This window comes from Arachis hypogaea, chromosome 5 (assembly GCF_003086295.3).
Source record: "Arachis hypogaea cultivar Tifrunner chromosome 5, arahy.Tifrunner.gnm2.J5K5, whole genome shotgun sequence".
Lineage (NCBI taxonomy): Eukaryota > Viridiplantae > Streptophyta > Magnoliopsida > Fabales > Fabaceae > Arachis > Arachis hypogaea.
The window spans coordinates 51,403,778-51,409,845 of NC_092040.1; the positions used below are offsets into that span (position 1 = coordinate 51,403,778).

Consider the following 6,068-nt stretch of genomic DNA (forward strand, 5'->3'; position numbering starts at 1 on the left):
AATTCACTAAGAAAATGCATGAAACTACCTTAAAACAGTAAAGAAAAGGTCAGTGAAACTGGCCTAGATGCCCTGGCATCACAACACCAAACTTAAAGCTTGCTTGTCCCTAAGCAAGTACTGAAACATATGAAGAATGAATGAAAGAGCAAGAAGATAATATAGAAGCAGAATTCCTGGTTTATGGGGTTTCATGCATAGCAACCTAGGTTCTTTCCTTTACTAGGTTTCAGTCCTTTGTCAAATCCTTCGTCACTCTCTTGATTACATCCTTTGAGACTTCTTAATTGTTGATCGTTCCTTCTTGTCTAAGGTTTATTACATACTTCTTTTGGCTAAGTGCTCTGTAAGAGGGCGACTCTTTATGATAAGCTTTCAGTCAACACTCCCGAACCATTTGGCTCAAGGTGCTAGGTGTTAAGACACCCCTACGGACCTACTCCCCCAAGTCTCTTTCCCTCATACATACACACCACAGGCACATGGTTTGTTATTTTTCTTTCTTGAGACCTTGGTGTCCAGCACCTCTTTGGGTTACTAAGTGTTCTGTAGCAAAGGTCACTCTTGATAGTGGACTTTCAGCTGATAATCCCGGATTAGTTAATCCAAGTTACCAAGTGATGAGGCACCCTTAAGAGCTTATTCATCCAAGCATATCCCTTGCACATGAACACCACAGACACATGCCTCAATCTTAAAACCCTTGGTGCCTAGCATTGTTTCTTATTGTGTTTCTTTCCTTTTTACTTTTATTGCTCTTTATCTTTTCTTATTGGGATCTTATTATTTAGTTAGTCTCATAGGATGTGTTTCAAGCATAAGATTCAGGGTAGATAGTTGCCTTCTTTCCTTGTTTGGTGAACCAACTTAGCTTACTAATCATCCTACCACAAACATTCAAAACTTACTTCACAATATAACTCCACTCTTGTTCTTTTCATAACATTTTCTTTTTTGATTAACTTAAAGGACAAGCATACAAGTAAGAAAGGTGGAAGTGAACACTAGAGACATTAAGCTCAATAAACATGAACCTAAGCAATGAAAAACTTAAATGCAGAATTAAAAATCCTAAGGTACCATGGAAGCATGTTCTATTTCATACATGAATTTCCTTATTTAAAGCTATGAATTAGATAAAACTAAGAAGGAACTTCACCACCTTTCACTTATTAGCATGGTCATGTTCTTCTGATTCCTTGCCCTCTTTAAGTTCACTTTGTCCGCTTGTGCTTCCTCTCATCCGATTCATTCTAGCAATTTTCCAATCTTCCAGTGCCTTCTTTGCTGACTCATGACTCTGTTCGGCCCTTTCGCGCTCCACTCGTGCTAATTCATCCTTTACATCTTCATATTTTATGATCCAGGAGGCAATACATGTAGTTGTCCGACTAGGTACCCAAGCCTAGCTTGGGTATTCACATGATATCCAGTCTCACTCATGTAGACTCCTTCCGAGAATGCTCTGTATTCATCGAAAAGATCTGCTTGTTCTCTTTGTTTCCTATGCATCTCATGAATGTGTGCACCTTGATGTGCTTGGATGTTGATTAGCCTTTGGATGGCTTCTTGTTGTTGATCTTGCTTCTGGTTCAGGTTATGGAAGGATTCACTCCAATGTCTCCCTTGTTTCAATTGCTGGTCCATCAATTGTTTTTGCCATTCCCCTTGCTGATTCATCCATCTAGAACATGATTCTTCTTGGCGGTCCATTAATTGCATTTGGAACTCCTTCTGTGCCCCCTGATTTTCCATGCATTGCCTAGATAAGGTATCAATAGCCTATTGTAACTGGTGCATGCTTAAGGTGGCTGGGGCTTGCTCCTGTGGATGTTGTCCTTCTTCAGCTTGATGGGCAAGCCTCTTTCTTACCCTTTGCTGAGGTAGTGGAGTTGCAGCAGCATGCATCCGATGATAAGTGATTGGAAGGCCAACCTTTATCCACTCGGGGTTTTCATACTCGAATATCACCCTAGCATGGTTGCAAAGACGAAGAATAGTGTCAGGATAACCCAACCTTCCTCTAGAATCGCTCTTCTCAGCAAGCTTTCAAATGCCTTAGGCTATGAGTTCATGAACCTTGATTTCTCCTCCCTTCATTGGGCATTGCACCATTGTTGCTCTCTTAAGGTTTACCTCTGAGTTGTTTCCTACTGGGAGGATGGATCTCCTCACGATTTCAAACCAACCTTTAGCCTCAGGGAGGAGATCTCCTCTTTTTATAAATCTGGGTTTCCTATTGGGGTCTCTGTCCCAATTTGCTCCTTGCACACAAATATCCTGTATAATCTAGTCGTGGTTGGGTTTGTTGTCCATTCTTGAGTGGTAGCTCTCCTCAGCAAAGGGTATGCTTCGCAACTTTAGCACTCTCATGATGCTCATGGGACTAAAATCTACCATGACGCCTCTCACGAAACTTATATAGGATTCATCCGCCTTATCCTGTCTGACTGCATTTGCATAGAACTCTCTCACTAGAGTTGCGTTCACCCTTGTAATCGGATCAGTAAGGATTTCCCATCGACGTTTTTCCACCTTTTCTGTGATTTCTGGGCACTTAGTTCGCGTGACTTGAAAGCCTAATTCATAGATGATTTCTTTTTCAGCCATCCACCCAAATTGTAGTGCATGGTAAAAGGTTCTAAATCGCTTTTCATCAAAAGGAGGCTGCTCTATGAGTTCCTTTTATTTTTGCCTCTTGAAACTTGATGATTGCATGCAAGATGGTTGATGAGTGGTTGCGGTTCACTAGACGTGGCTAGGAGAGTGTGTGAAACTTTTTGGAGGAGGGTGAACTGTGTTTATCCGAGAAAAGGAAGGGAGAGGAATGATAGTATAAAGTGTGTACGAAGAGGTTGTGTGAAGGGGTTTTTATAGGAAGATGGCAAATGATTGAAGGGTGTGGATTGATGGTTTTGTTTGATAGTGGACGGTTGGGGTTTGGTATTGAATGAGCACAAGGATCACCTATTTTATGAGGGTCTTGGTTTGGTCTCCAAAGCTATCCAACTCCCAATGTTGCATGGCAACACTTCCAAAGATATTTCCCTTGAAGACAAGTGTGAGATTTCCTTGGTATAGTGGCCGAATCTCCCTTCCTTAATTGTTCTATCAAGTACCATCGATGTCCCTTTTGGTTCCCTATACACGAAAAAAATGCAAATAGTTAATTTGAAATTTTCGGTGGGAACACTTAAGGTGTGAACTAGCTAAAAAAAATATCTTTTTCTTTTATTTTTAAATGACTAAATGCTTTCCATGAATGCAAATCAATCAACGACTAAATTTCCCATGCATGCAACGTTGGTACACCAAACTTGTTTGTGATCATATGGTGCAACAAGTTTGGAGAATAATTTTGCCTCATAAAGTGTGTTCAAGCTCACTTGGTGTGCTTTGAACACTAAACTTATCATGTACTATACGCTGCATGTAAAGGGTCTTATATTGGTCATCAAAATTGATTTAAAAATCCATGAAATTTGCCTTATTACTATTATTAGAAATTAAAGGAAGAGGGCATAGAACATGGGTTGCCTCCCATGAAGCGCTTCTTTAGCGTCATTAGCTTGACGTTTGGTCCTTGTCAAGGTGGCTGATAGTGCTTGAAATCTTCCCCCCTTGCAGTAAACCTATGTCCATTGGCCTTGTTGATAAGCTCCATATGCTCTAGAGACAAGATTTTGTTGATGGTGTACACTGGAGGCAGCTGGGATGGAATAGTAGGGAGGTGAGGTGGTATAGATGGGAAGTATGTAGAGACCACTTCATCTCCTGGCGAGAAATCTTCTGTAGGTATTTTCTTGTTTTTCCATCTCCTTGGGACCTTTTTTCTTATGTCCGTTGATACCAACTTGTTCCTTGTGGTTTCCTTTTTGAGAATGGTTTTGTTGTCTAATTCATGTGATTCTGGTGGGTCTGGTTCTTTTTGGATTGCACTTGGTTGTTGCTCCTTCTGATCACATTGGTTGTTAACCATAGGAGTCCTTATGTGTGGTGCTTGTGCTTCCTTGTTTGGCTCCTCCATCAGCTCTTTGTTATCATGGTCTGCTTCTTATGAGAGGTTAAAAACATTGAAAGTGAGCTGATCATCATGTATTCTCAACACTAGCTCTCCTCGTTTCACATCTATGAGTGCTCTGGCTGTGGCTAAGAATGGCCTTCCCAGAATGATGGGGTAAATAGGGTTCTCATCCATTTCCAGGACAACAAAGTCTGTGGGGAGGAAGTAGTTCCCAACCTTCACTAGCACATTATCAACCACTCCTATTGCCTGTTTTTGAGTTTTGTCAGCCAACTTAATGATTACATCTGTGGGTGTTAGCTCATTGATTTGAAGCTTTTTCATGAGGGATAGAGGCATTAAATTGATGCTCGCTCCCATGTCACAGAGTCCTTTATCAATCATTATTTCTCATATGGCACAGGGAATATGAAGACTCCCTGGATCCTTCCTCTTTGTGGGTGGCCCTGGTTGAATGAGAGCACTGCAATCCCTATTCATCTTTATTGTTTGTCCACTTTTCAATGAACTCTTTCTGTCTAACAGCTCCTTTATATACTTTATGTAGGAAGGTATTTGCTAGAGGGCTTTAATGAATGGTATATTTACATCAAGAGATGCAAACATGTCGAGGAATCTTGAATACATCCTCCCTGCTAGACCACCTTTAAGCCTTTGGGGAAAGGGTGCATATGGGTTAAGTGTCTCCTTCTTCTTCAGCTCTTCCTTGAGTGTGGGTTGAGGTGCATGGCTCCTTTCTTCCTGATTTCCCTTTTGATTGTCTTGGAGGTGTTCTATTTCATTCATACTCCTCTCATCACTTGTGGTGATCATCTTACATTCTTCCCACCTTACTTTCTTTGTTTCTCCTCTTGGATTCTTCTCTGTGTCACTAGGAAATCCATCAGTGGGTTTGGGAATTTTTTGAGATAGATACCCCACTTGGGACTCTAGTCTCTTTATGTTTTCTCCTTGGTTTTTTATATTGGCTCGCACTTCTTCCTTAAACACCTTGTTGTCTTGGACTTCTCTGCATAAATCTTCAAGTAGAGTCTCAATCTTTGAAAGTCTATCCGCTGTTAATGATGATGGAATGGGGTTAGGTGGGTGTTGATAGGATCTCTGTGAGGTATGTGGGTGAGTTGCATTATTGTTGGAGTTGAGGTTGTGGCGTCTCTAGTCTTGACCTTGGTCTTGTTGATTTCCCTAACCAAAGTTGGGGTGATTTCTCTATCCAGAGTTGTAGGTTTTAGAGTATAGGTCATGGATTTGTCTAGGTGAGTTTCCAACATAGTTGGCTTGTTCCGAGTCACCTTCTTCTCCTATATTCACTCCTTCTTGAGTTGGTGATGAAGTGATGACTGCTGCAACTTGGTTTTCCTCCACCTTCTTGGTGAGATCTACTAGCTGCTTGGTGATCACCTTATTTTGAGCTAGCAATGCATCCATGTGGTTCAGCTCCATTACTCCTCGAGTGTTACTTCTTTCAGAGGCATAGAAGTAGTCATTCTCAGCTACTGTTTCAATCACATCTATGGCTTCTTCAATGGTTTTCTTCTTGTTTAGAGAGCCCCCTGATGAATGATCTACAACCTTCTTTGACTCATAGGAAAAACCTTCATAGAAAATGTGAAGTTAAACCCATTCATTGAACATGTCTGGTGGGCATCTTCTTGTTAAGTCCTTGAACCTCTCCCATGCTTCATAGAGAGTCTCACCATCTTGCTGCCTAAAAGTGTCCACCTCAGCTCTCAGCCTGTTAATTCTTTGAGGAGGGTAGAATCTTGCCAAAAATTTGTTCACCACATCTTCCCAATTTGTCAAACTCTTCGTTGGAAAGGCTTTGAGCCACTTAGATGCCTTGTCCCTGAGTGAAAAAGGGAACAACAGCAGCCTATAGACATCCGGGTGGACTCCATTAGACTTCACAATGTCACAAATTCTCAAGAAAGTGGTTAGATGTTGATTGGGGTCTTCTTGAGCACTTCCTCCAAATGAGCAGTTGTTCTAAACAAGGGTGATGAGCTGGGGTTTTAGTTCAAAGTTGTAGGCATGTATGGTGGGC

The 6,068-nt window shown here is 41.3% G+C and overlaps 1 non-coding gene across 1 annotated transcript; it reads left to right on the plus strand.

Moving 5' to 3' along the window:
• Positions 1-5,657: 5,657 nt before the first annotated feature.
• On the plus strand, positions 5,658-5,761 carry LOC112804675 (small nucleolar RNA R71). The gene has a single exon (XR_003203286.1). It is a non-coding gene; the product is annotated as a small nucleolar RNA R71 (small nucleolar RNA).
• Positions 5,762-6,068: the final 307 nt, after the last annotated feature.